This window comes from Rhincodon typus, chromosome 20 (assembly GCF_021869965.1).
Source record: "Rhincodon typus isolate 14 chromosome 20, sRhiTyp1.1, whole genome shotgun sequence".
In the NCBI taxonomy this organism is placed as follows: domain Eukaryota; kingdom Metazoa; phylum Chordata; class Chondrichthyes; order Orectolobiformes; family Rhincodontidae; genus Rhincodon; species Rhincodon typus.
This window is the reverse complement of record NC_063351.1, coordinates 12,532,383-12,544,170: the sequence shown is the minus strand read 5'-3', so window position 1 is coordinate 12,544,170 and position 11,788 is coordinate 12,532,383.

Here is an 11,788-nt window from a genome sequence, read left to right as displayed (position 1 = left end):
CCACCTATCCCCTCCTCCCACCTCAAGCCGCACCCCCATCTCCTACCGACTAACCTCCCCCTTGACCTGTCCGTCCTCCCTGGACTGACCTATCCCCTCCCTAACTCCCCACCTTTACTGGCCCCATCCCCGCCTCTTCGAAATGTTTGTTTCCTCTCCACCTATCCTCTACTCTATCCATCTTCTATCCACCTCCCCCTCTCTCCCTATTTATTTCAGAACCCCCTTCCCCTCCCCCATTTCTGATGAAGGGTCTAGGCCCGAAACGTCAGCCTTCCTGCTCCTCTGATGCTGCTTGGCCTGCTGTGTTCATCCAGCCCTGCACCTTGTTGTCTCGGATTCTCCAGCATCTGCAGTTCCTACTATCTCTGACCCTACAGGACATGACTGGTCATATCCTGAGAAAATCTGCCCATTAACACTACTCTCTGTCTTCTGATTCTTTGACAGATGCACAGTTGGTTTTGATAGCATGAGTTTCAACTTTAACTGACAGTCTCTCATAAGGGCCTTGATTAAATGCTTTCTGGAAGTCCACCTCAATAATATCTATTGATATTCCTTGTCCACTTTAATCTGCATTTCAGAAATGTCCATCAGCTGGGCAGATAGGGTTAGGATGAATTTGTACTATATGCCCCGCTGAAAATGTTCACAATTCTCAATCACTCATTCCATAATTACAGGCCACAATTTTTATGCTTGTATCATGCTTGTAGTATTTTCATTGCTACTGCTGTCATTTCAGGTTCAGTACCGTGACTGTGCAGCACGTGCTCAGTTCAGGTGTAGGGGGCGCAAGATGCGAACTTGGGTCAGCTGATAACGCGGGTGCTTGGAATTTGTGCAGGGAATGTGCAGAATTTGCAGATTGAAATCAGTCTGTGTGACCCAATCTAACTCTAGCAGTGCTAATTTCTACCTCAGCATTAGTGTCCTCTGTTAACCTTGCACAACTGAACAAACGTTCAACAGCACCTAGAACAGCCACACTACCGCTCCAAAATCTTTTCAAAGAATTCTCAATCACTCTCAAGTCAGTTGCTGATTGATTTCTGCTGATTATTATTGAGTCTCTTTGAAGTGAAAGGGTGTGTAACTAATAATTCTGCATGGTGCCCCTCTGAAATGCATGATGACTGCATCGGTGCCAGCTCTCACACAGATGGAAGAGGAAGTGGAGACAGTATAAGAAAGAGAGACAGTCACCTCCACCATCATAATCCCTGCTTTAAAAAATATTCTGTTTTCATTGCAGTAGTTACAGGCATATCAGTTTAGAATGGGGTTTACCATGATGCAGCTACCTGGCTCTAGATCTATGTGCCGTGAACAAGGGCTGTAATCTTACTGTATTTTGGCCAAGTATCATTTTTGTTGAGTTTTATGGAGGGTTTCTTTCTACAATGCCTAGCGATTATTCCAAAGCTGCCTCATCAACATCTACCATACCACTACTGCACACATCTCATCTGACCTTGGCCTGATTCTCCCACTTACTGTAGCTGGATGTACTCACGCTGCCCCGATACACTGGGTCTCCTGGCACCACCAACAGCTTGAAAAGGCCATTATAGACCCTGTCAGAAATTGTCAGTACAAAGCTGCTCTGGACATGCCAGAGAAGATGAAGCTGATGCTCCATTGTGCAGACAGGGACCTGGAGGTCCTGGTGGATAGGGTAATGTAGAAGAGACATGTCCTCACCCCTTAGGGCTAACAGAGGAGGCCATGATGCCTGAACTTGCTAACCTGTTCTGAGGTTTCCATCCAGATCAGTGCAGCCTCAACCATCTTGAGGAATACCCAACAATGTCAGAAGAAGTTGAATGGCCTACTCCACTCTGCCAGACTAACTTCCACCTTCTCTCTGTTACTTCACACTGACTCAATCTCTGCTCTGCACCCAGTTCTCACCAAGGCTCAAGCTCTACCACTCTCACTATTATCGGCAACATCTTCTGTCATATACCCAATCCCCTCACAGCACCTGCTCAGAATGTTCCCTGCATTGCCTGTTCACTTGCTTGGAAAACTTCACCACCTTTCCCCATCTACTTGTCAACCACTGACATTCTAACAAGAAACTTCCTCACACCCTGCTTCCAGTAAAAGTTCCATTCCACTCTCCCAGTTTCTCCATCTCTGTTGCATCTGTTCTGATGACATCACCTTCCACCTGGGGAGGGGGCTTCAGAAATGTCCATCGTTTTCCTCAACCAACGATTTCCCAACACTGTGGCTGACAGGACCCTCAGCTGTGTCTGACCCATTTCCCACATGTCTGCTCTCACTCCTTCTCTTCCCTCAATAACAGCAATTGGGTGCCCTGCTCCTCAATTTCTACTGCATCAGCATCCACATTCAAAGCATCATAAGCTGCTGTATTGTCAGCTCTAGTGGGATACCACCAGCACATACACATTGCCCTCCCTCCTTTGTCAGGTTTTAATAGGGGCCGTTCCTTCTGGGACTCTCAGGTTCACTCTTTATCCACTCCAACCCCTCCTCCACAACCCCACAGAACCTTCCCGTGCAGAAGGCGTAACACCTGCCCATTTACTTCCTCCCTCCCCAGTATCCAAGGCCCCAGACACATCTTCCAGGTGAAGCAGTACTTTACTTGCACTTCCCTTTTTCTTGTCGACTGCATTCACCTTTCACAATTTCGTCTCCTCTGCACTGGGAGACAAAATGCAGACTGGGTGACCACTTTGCGGAACACTTACATTCTGCCCATAAAAATGTTCCTGAGCTTCCAGTTGTCTTCTGCTTCAACATGCTACTGTGTTCCCTGGCACACATGTCTTTCTCGGACTGGCTGTAATGCTCCAGCAAAGCTCAAGAACAACATCTTCATCTTCCGCTTTGGAGCTCTGCAACCTTCGGGACTCAATATCAAGTTCAATATTTTTAGAGCCTGAATACCTTCTTGTATGTCTTTTAACCTCGCTGTCATGACATGAGCTGCTTTTAGCACTGCCCACCCATTTTTACCTACTCACGGTCCCCATTATCAAATTTTCTTCCCCGCTGGCTTACAGTCAACCATCCCTTTGTACGGCAGACTGTCTTTCTCTCTCTCTGGGATCCATCTCCACCTATCTGCTCACTCCCTCTCCCCTTGCCCCATCTCCTGTCATCAGCAAATATACCACCTTTTCCTAGCTAGCATCAGTTCTGAAGAAGGGTTACTGGACTTGAAAAGTTAATTCTGCTTGCTCTCCACAGATGCTACCAGACCTGTTGAGTTTCTCCTAGCAATGTCTGCTTTGTTGTAAGTCTGTTAGCTTTGGCTGAGGGTGCATACCACAAAAAGGTATGCTGAGGCCAGGATGCAGTAAGCATCCAGAGGCAACTGGTGAATGGCATGGGATCAACTTTGAGCTGTAGCTTTATCCAGTCCATGAGCTCAGTTCTTGTCCAAGAATGCACAGTGCCTTTTCAGCAACATTCCAATGATAATTGTTGCGTGCTCCAAAGTGCAGCATTAAAGTGCAAACATATACTGCAAGCAGATCGGAAATGTGTCTTGGGGTGTGGTGAGGCTGGCATGTGTCAGATACCAATGTCCATGAAGTGTGTGCATCTGCAGCTCATAGAGTGTGTCCTGAGACATTGGTGCTGGGCATCCAAGATGGTAGTCTGCAGGAGCAAGCAGCAAGCTGGAGTTGTCCATTAACCAACCCGACTTTCATGTTGCCCCCTCCATCCCTGTAACCCTGCATTTTCCATGGCTAACGCACCTAGCCTGCACATCCCTACACACTACGGGCAAATTAGCATGGCCAATCCACCCTAACCTGCACATCTTTGGACGGTGGGTGGAAACCGAAGCACCTGAAGGAAACCCACAGGAAGAAAGTGTAAACTGCACACAAACAGTCACCTAAGGCTGCAATCAAACCTGTGTCCCTGGCGTGGTGAGGCAGCATTGCTAACCATCAAACCACCATGCTGCTGCCTGTCACAGTTATGTACTTTCTTTGTCTAATTAACCTGTTGCTTCTTAACAAACACAAGAAACTATCAAAGAATCACTGCAAATTGTTGGCTACCTACATTATTTACCTGTGACCACAGAACACCACCCCCGAAGAAAAGAAATCAACATCATCTTCCAGTGTAGATGACAGTCCATCCCAAGCACAAGTGGTTGGAACCCAGACAACATATCATAACAAAGTGACAATTATAGGTTTCATGTCATGCTAAACCATAATTGGACCAGTGGATGTGACCTTCACCACAAGGAGAAGAAACCCAGAAGAACTTGAATTTTTTTTTTGCAGACAAGTGAGTTACGTTTGTAAATGCATTGCTGTTTTAATCAAGGCTCGCTTATTCAGCTGAAGATGTTCAGTTAGCACAGAGCCCTGGATGGCTTGGTGAAAAGGCAGCCAGATCCAATGACAAAAGCACAGAAAAAAGCCAAAATAGGAGGCAGAAAGCAACACTTGGGCAGTAAGGCAACAGATCTTCATCAGGAATTAGCTGAGGTGTAATTCAACATTGGAGCTCAACAATAAGGGAAAGTGTCGAAAACCTAAATGAACGGCATACAATTTCCCAGCTTGAAAAATAACATAGGACGACTTGGTGGGAAAATGAGCATTGCTGCAGTCCTAATGGGTGCCATGTGATGCAACTGCAAAATTGAAAACAGGATCATACTTTACATCAAATTTGGGAATACCAAGAAAAAACATTACCAGTCCGACACAGCAAAGACCAGGAAAGCATTTCAAAGACAAGAGAAGTTTTATTACAATGTCAGAATATTAGGGTCATTGAGTCAAATAGCATGGAAACAGGCCCTTCAGACCAACTTGTCCACAACGACCATGTTCCTAAACTAAACTAGGCCCACTTGCCTGCGTTCGGCCCATATCCCTCCAAAGCTTTCCTATTCATGCGCCTATCCAAATGTCTTTTAAACATTGTAACTGTACCTGCATCCACCACTTCCTTTGGCAGTTCCGTCCACACGCTAACCACTTCTTGTGTAAAAAAAAGTTGCCTCTCATGTCCTTATCAATTCTTTCCCTTCTCACCTTAAAATATGCCCCTTAGTGAGGGGTGACTTACCCAGAAAATTAAAGATGCATGCGCAGTAAGCATTGTTAATTTTAACCTACATATTGGCTACAATAATATTGTGTTATTTCTGGAATGTGTACAAGATGCACTTTTGTTGAAGAATGAATTCAGTGAGGAACCAATCTGGGGCAGTCTGTGATAAAGGGGCTAAATAATAATCTTGTTGTGAGAGGTCCTTTAAGTAACAGAGACCATTATGTCATAGGATTCATAATTCGGATCGAAAGTGAAGTGGTTCAATCCAAAACTAGGGTCCGAAATCTAAACTGAGTAAATTGCAAAGGTATGAGGGTTGAGTTGGCTGCAATAGACTGGGTAAGTTCATTAGAAAGAATGAAATTGGACAGGCAATAGCTAAAGGTCAAGAAACAAATGCATACATTGCAGCAGTTATCCATTCCTTTTGGGCTTTTGAACACCATGTGAAAAGTGGCTCAACCATTGTGAACAAAAGAAATTAAGGATGATATCAGATCCAAAGAGGAGATAGATAAAGTTACTAGAAAAAGCAGCATATATAAGGATTGGGAACAGTTTAGTATTCAGAAAGGGAAGGCCAAGAGGTTAATTAAGAGAACAAGAATAGAGCATGAGAGTAAATTGGCAAGGAACATAAGGTGAGCTGTTGGAACATCTGGAAGTAAATAAAAAGAAAAAGTATAGAAGACAAATATAGACAAATATCTTATTGTATGAAATGGAGAATTGATAATGGAGAACAAAGAAATAATCATGGTTCAAAAAACAGTGCTGGAGAAATTAATGGGGCTGAAAGCTGATTAATCTACTGGGGCTTGAGAATCTACAGCCTAGGCATCTACAGGAAGTGGCCGTGGATAGGGTGGTTGTCATTTTCCAAAATTCTGCAGATCCTGTAACCATCTTGGCAGATTGGAGGGTAGCAAATGCAACTCCACTGGTTAAAAAAGAAGGGAGGAAGAAAACACATGGATACAGGTGTTACAAATAAAAGCCCAGCCTTGACACACAATACACAGAGGCAGGCAGTACCAGAAGGGGTTAAATTCAAACATTAAGAATGAGATAATGGCTCAGGAAGGGGGAATTCAACATGATCTAACTGCTCTCATGGTGAAATATAAATCAATGAAACTCTGAAATTAAAAGTTAGTCTAATGGTGAACATATAAGCATTGTTGTAAAACCCATCTGATGCTGTTGAGAGAAGGAAATCTGTAATGATCCTTACCTGGTTTGGCCTACATGTGACACTGGACTCAGAGCAATTTAGTTGACTCTTAACTGCCCTCTGATATGATCCTAGAAAGTTAGTTTGTTCAAGTGGCAGCTTGGAATGGACAATACATGCTGGCTCAGCCAGCTACACCCATGTGCCAGGACTGAATAAATTGATTTCCCAGTACAATATTATTGAACCTGACTATTTTTTTCTATGATGAGTTGCCATTGAGAAGCGAAATGGCAAATTTGGCTTTTTCCATGCTAGGGTGAGGTGCTGTCGCCGTGTCATCTCCGAGCTCCATCTCCACTTCAGTGGTAAAAACAGGAAGGCAGCTAATTATCTGAATGACCATGGATTGGGAAAGGGGGAGGTGCAATGAATTCTGAGTGTCCTTGAACATCAGTCACTGAAAGGAAGCATGCAGGTGCAGCAGATAGTGAAGTAGGTAAATGGTTTGTTGGCTTTTGCAGAGAAAGTATTTGACCAAAGGAGCGGGGATGTCTTGCCTCAATTGTATATGGCCTTGCAGAGACCATACCTGGAGTATTGTGTGGAGTTTTGGTCTCTATATCTGAGGAAGGATGTTCTCATTATGGAGGGAATGCAACAAAAGTCTACCAGACTTATACCTGGGATGAAAGGACTGAAATACAAAGAAACACTGGATTGAATAGGAATATAGAAGAATGAGAAGGGATCTCATAGAAACTTGCGAAGTCCTAATAGGTCTAGATAGGCTAAACACCAGGAAGGATATTCCTAATGACTGGGGAGTCCAGAACCTGGAGGCACAATTTAAGGATACAGAGTTTAGGACTGGGATGAGGAGAAATTTCTTCACCCAGAGAGGGGTGAGCCTGTGGAATGCACAGAATACCACAGAAAGCAGGTTAATGCCAAAGTATTGAATATTTCTAATAAGGAATTAGATATGGTTCTTAGGGCTAACGGGAGCAAAGGATAGAACGCAGGAACAAGGTATTGAGTTGGATGATCATTATTGAATGGCAGATCAGGCTAGAAAGGTCAAATGGCCCTGCTCCTGCTGCTAATTTCTATGTTTCAATGTATGTTTCGATGTTTCAAACAGCAGGAGGGATGTTTAGAATCATTCTTAACTGATCATGTTGCATGGACTGATTGCTCCATGGAACAGGATTATCTTGTTTCTGGAATGTGTGCAATATACAAAGGAGGATCATCTCTTTGACAAACTCAACAGAATGACCAAAAGAAAAATGTTTGATGTGATTGTCAGATGTTTGATATGAAAAATGAAAATATACTACAGATGGTTTTGGGTCTGAATTAAATAGGGTTTACAGCAGAATGATAGGACTTTGTTTATGTTTTGGTAACTATTTTTCTGATATGTCATGGTGACTTTGTGTGAGAGCTAATTTTAAAATGAAGGAAGATTTCTATCAGTCGAACCAACTGAGGTTTGTAACAAAAAGAGAAGTTGCTGGAAAAGCTCAGCGGGTCTGGCAACATCTGTGAAGAGAAATCAGAGTTAACATTTCGGGTCCGGTGTCCCTTGTTTAGATAAGCTCAGAGAATTTGTATCAGGTTCTAAAACGTTGCTCTATTGTTAAACAAAAGCCTCAGTGCAGGTTTTACTTATGTGTTTGAGTCTCGTGTTTGATATTTGTGGTTCTGTGCTGCAGAGAGAATATAGTGGGTTCTGGTTTAGGTTTTGAGTGAGTATTGGAAGTGTTGAAACCCGATTGTGTTCTGCCCCTGTGCCAAGTCAGTGAGTGAGACAGAGAAAGACTGTCTTATTTTTTTGATGCAGATGTTACTGTGGATTTCACAAAGTAGAGTCTGGGTCCCGTCAAAATTGTATAATCCCTTGTGCATATGGTTTTGGCAATAATCAGAGTACTATCAGTGTAGAGTCCTACTGCAATTGTTTGGTAACTCTGATGAAGAATCTCTGCTTTCTTCTCACAGATGTTGCCAGATCTGCTGAGTTTCACCAGCAATTTAGTGATAAATCTGTTTTCATGGTCAGCACTGACATGGTAGGCTGAAGGGCCTGTTCCTGTGCTGTACATATCTATGATAACATGGACTGTAAAAAAATTCATTGGGTTCTGTATCCTGAAAGAGAGAGATATGGCATTGTTGGGGGTGGTTCAGAAATCTGACTTCACTTGACGAAGGAGCAGTACTCCGAAAGCTTGTGATTTAAAAAAAAACGCATTGGGCTATCATGTCCAAACCCGTCATGTGACTTTGACCCTTGCCCACCACAGTCCAACACCGGCACGTCCACATCAGGGATATATTGTAAAAAGGTGCCACTGATTTGTATGCTATGACACTAGGATGGCATGGTGGCTCAGTGGTTAGCACTACTGCCTCACAGCACCAGAAACCTAAGTTCAACTCCACCCTCTGTTGACTGTCTGTGTGGAGTTTGAACATTTTCCCACTGTTGCATTAGTTTCCTCCCACAGTCCAAAGGTATGCAGGCTAGGTGGATTGGCTATGCTAAATAACCCATAGTGTTCAGGGATGTGTAGATTAGGTGTGTTATAGGGGAATGGGTCTGGGTGGGATGCTCTGAGAATCAGTGTGGACTTGTTGGGCCAAAGGTCCTGTTTCCACACTGTGGGGATTCAATGATCTACAAGCAAAGAACTGGAGATCTAAAATATAAACACAGATTGCTGGTGCAAGTCTGGTAGTATCTATTGGAAGAAAGCAAAGTGAACATTTTGAGTCTGGTAACTCTGATGAAGAATCTCTGCTTTCTTTCCACAGATGTTGCCAGACCTGCTGAGTTTCACCAGCAATTTCAGCTTTTGTTACTGATTTGTATGAGTTCAGTTGGTAAAATCTGAATCTAAAATGATTAAGTTTTAATTAATTTCCACATCAACCTTACAGATATTTTCTAATCAACCTGTTAGAGATATTGTTGTACACCTTTGGGGCAGAGGGGACTTGAACCCAGGCCTCCTAGTTCAGAAGTAGGTGTATTACCGCTGAGCACAAGAATCCTACCTATGTTATCTGCCGCTGTGATAGCTTTCCTCCATCTGTTGTGTCATCATTTAGCTGAAATGGTCCCTCAAGCCTGCTCAACCATTCAGCCAGAGCATGGTTGATCTGACACAGGACGCCACTCCTCTTTTTGTACAAACTTCTCATAGCCCTCAACTTCCTGATTATTTTAAAAGTCTATCTATCTGTTCTTGAAATATTTTCAGTGATCCAGCTCCACAGCTAGCTGGTGTAGAGAATTCCAGACTTCCACTCTCCCTGGCCGAAGAAATTCCTTCACACCTCAGTCTGAAATGAGTGTCCCCTCATTCTTAAGCTTGTATCTAGTTTGAGAATTCCCCATGATTGGGAACATTTTCTCGACATCCACCCTTTCAAGCCCCCTCAGTATCATGCATGTGTCAATAAGATCACCCCTCATTCTCGTGAATTCTCAGGAATCAGTCCAGTGAATCTCTTTTGAACTGCCTCTATTGTCAACGCATTGGTTCTTAAATACAGGGACCGAAACTATGGATGGTACTCCATGTGCAGCCTTAATAACACCCTGTACAGCTGTGATGTCCCTGTTTTTAAGCTCCAGCAGTAAAGGCCAAAATTCCATTTTGCTTCTTAATTGCTTCCTGAACCTGCATGCTAACTTTCTGTACTTCACGTTTTGGAGTCTCACTCCATTTAAATAATAGTCTGCTTTTTGATTCTTCCTACCAAAGTGTATGACCTCACACTCTCTTACATTAAACTCCATCTGCCTCATTTTTGCCCATTCATTCAAACTATTACTATTCCCTTGCAGATCCATTATGTCCTTTCACAATATCCCTTCCAACCTATTTTTATATTGTCAGCAAATTTGGATCTGTTACACACAATCCTTCCTCTAAGCCATGCATATAATTCGTAAGTAATTGAGGCCCTGGAACTGATACTTACGGAACTCCACTAGTTACATCTTTCCAACCTGAAAAAGATTAATTCAATCTGGCTCTCTGTCTTGTGTGTGTTAACAAGTCCTTAATCCATGCTAATACGTTACCTCTAACACTGTAAGCTCCTATGTTGCGTAGTAACCTTTTATCTTCTGGAAATCCAAAAGCACTGCCATTTCCCCTTGATCAAATTTGTTTTGTATAACCTCATTGAACTCATGCAAATTTGTCAAACATGATTTCCCTTGCAAAAATCCACATTGATTCTGATTGTCTTAAGTTTTCCTAAATGACTCGCTGTTTCTTTCTTAATAATGGACTCCAGCATTTTTCCAATGGGAGACCTTGGGCTAACTGGCCTGTAGTTTCCTGCTTTCTGTCTCCCTCCCTTCTAGAACAGGGATGCCACATTAATAATGTTGTAGTTCACTCGACTCTTTTGGAATCCAGTGCATTCTGTTGAGTGTGGGCCATCAGGTCTGGTGATTTGTCCACCTTCTGTCCTATTTGTTTGTCAAATACCTATTCCTCATGATAGAGATTGTTACAAGACCTTTACTCTCAATAACACCTTGCTAGTATGTTATCTTCAGGATGTTTACAGTATCCTTCACCATAAAGATGATTGCAGAATATTGTCTAAAATATTTAACAATATCTGCCATTTTCCTGTTCGCCATTATTGATTTCCCGGTTGTATCCTTCAAGGGACCCACATTTATTTTCATTACTCTCCTTTTATACATTCACAGAAGGTTTTGTGATTTGTTTTCATACTTCTTGCAAATTTACATTCACAACCAATTTTCTCCCTCATTATTGAGTTTTTAAGTCACCTGCTGTTTGATCCTGAAGAAAATTCCCAGTACTCTGGTCTCCCACTATTTCTCATTGTTTTGCATACTTTAAGTTTTGTTTGGATACTCTCCTTGACCATTTTTGTTACCTATGGGTTGTTCATGCTTCTTGTTGAGCTCTTTTTGACTGGGAAAAATGTTTGCTGACAATTAGGAAATATCTGTTTAAATGTCTGCCACTGACCATCTCCTGTCTTCTATGTTATTCTTGCCCATTTGATTTGTCCAGTCAGTAGATAGATTAAATCACCTGTGACTATTGTAATGTTCTTCCTGTGTGCCTCCATTATTTGTTGATTGATACTAATGTCCTATAATAAGGTAACTGTTCAGGGCCAATAGAATAGTTCCACCTGTAACTTCTTTTCCTTACAATTCCTTATTTCTACCTAAACTGATTCTACATCATGATCTGTTATACCTATATCATTACTAATCACCACACCGATAACTTCTTTCATTGACCTAGCTACCCCATCTCATTTTCCTTTCTGCCAATTCTTCCAGAACATCAAATACCCTTGATAATTGAGATCTCAATCTTGGTCACTCTGCAACCACATCTCTGTAATAGCTATTGTGACAATACTATGGCTTTAGGGAGTGTATGTTGTTCCGGTTTGTTTTATATAAGGAAAGATTCAGACAGAGGTGCCAAGCCGATAAAGTAAACAACTTATGAGGCC